We start from the raw sequence: 1,334 nt of genomic DNA, 5'->3' as shown, positions 1-1,334 counted from the left end.
TGGGGCTCTATGGATCTCTATGGGGTCTCTGTGGGGCTCTATGGGCCTCTATGGGGTCTCTATGGGGCTCTATGGGGCTCTATGGGGTCTCTATGGGTCTCTATGGGTCTCTATGGGGGCTCTATGGGGCTCTATGGGGTCTCTATGGGTCTCTATGGGTCTCTATGGGGGCTCTATGGGTCTCTATGGGGGCTCTATGGGGCTCTATGAGTCCCTATGGGGTCTCTATGGGGCTTTATGGGGTATCTATGGGGTCTCTATGGGGGTCTTTGTGGGGCTCTATGGGTCTCTATGGGTCCTTAATGGGTTCTATGGGTCTCTATGGGGTCTCTATGGGGTCTCTATGCGTCTCTGTGGGTCCCTATGGGGTCTCTATGGGGCTCTATGGGTCCCTATGGGGTCCATAGGGGTCTATATGGGTCTATGGGGTCTCTATGGGTCTCCTTGTGGTCTCGATGGATCTCTATGGGGTCTCTATGGGGGCTTTATGGGTCTTTATGGGGTCTTTGTGGGGCTCTGTGGCGTCTCTATGGGTCTCTATGGGTCCTTATTGGCTTCTATGGTTCTCTATGGGGTCTCTATGGGTCTCTATGGGGTCTCTAAGGGGTCTCTATGGGTCTCTATGGGGTCTCTATGAGTCCTTATATGTTTCTATGGGGCTCCCTATGGGTCTCCATGTGGTCTCTGGGGGGCTCTGTGTGGCTCTGTGGGGTCTCTATGGGTCTCTATGGGTCCCTATGGGTCTCTATGGGGTCTCTATGGGGTCTCTATGGGTCTCTATGGGTCCCTATGGGTTTCTATGGGTTTCTATGGGGTTCCTATGGGTCCCTATGGGTCTCTAAGCGTCTCTTTGTTTCTTTATGGGGTCCCTATGGGGTCCCAATGAGTCTCTATGGGTCCCTATGGGTCTCTATGTGTCCCTATGGGTCTCTATGGGTCTCTATGGGTTTCTATGTGTCCCTATGGGTCCCTATGGGTCTCTATGGGTCTCTATGTGTCCCTATGGGTCCCTATGGGTCTCTATGGGTCTCTATGTGTCCCTATGGGTCCCTATGTGTCCCTCTGCCCCCCATAGGCCCCCATTGCCTCCTCGTCTCCCTCCTCGCCGCCGGCTCCCCCTGCAGTTCCCTCCTCCTGCCCCCCGGCGACTTCCTCCTCGAGCACCACCCCCCAGCTCCCCATAGCGCCCCTGCCCCACACCACCTGCCCCGCCTCCGCCTCAGCCCCACTGCGCCCCATAGCCCTATGGGGCAGCTCCTTGTGGGGCTGGGCCTTTTGGTAGCCAGCACCCGCCGTGGCCTCTACCTCCGCCTCCGCCCGGGACCTCCGGGCCA

General features: G+C 57.3%; 1 pseudogene; it reads left to right on the top strand.

The window, feature by feature from the left end:
- The first annotated feature begins 9 nt into the window (after positions 1–9).
- On the top strand, positions 10–1,012 carry LOC130592630 (shematrin-like protein 2; annotated as a pseudogene).
- Positions 1,013–1,334: the final 322 nt, after the last annotated feature.

This window comes from Pezoporus wallicus, unplaced genomic scaffold (genome assembly GCF_028554395.1).
Source record: "Pezoporus wallicus isolate ANWC-B61680 ecotype Strahan unplaced genomic scaffold, APGP_CSIRO_Pwel_v1 contig_12717, whole genome shotgun sequence".
Lineage (NCBI taxonomy): Eukaryota > Metazoa > Chordata > Aves > Psittaciformes > Psittacidae > Pezoporus > Pezoporus wallicus.
The sequence above is the reverse complement of the archived record's forward strand: the minus strand, read 5'-3'. Positions and strand labels throughout refer to the sequence as shown.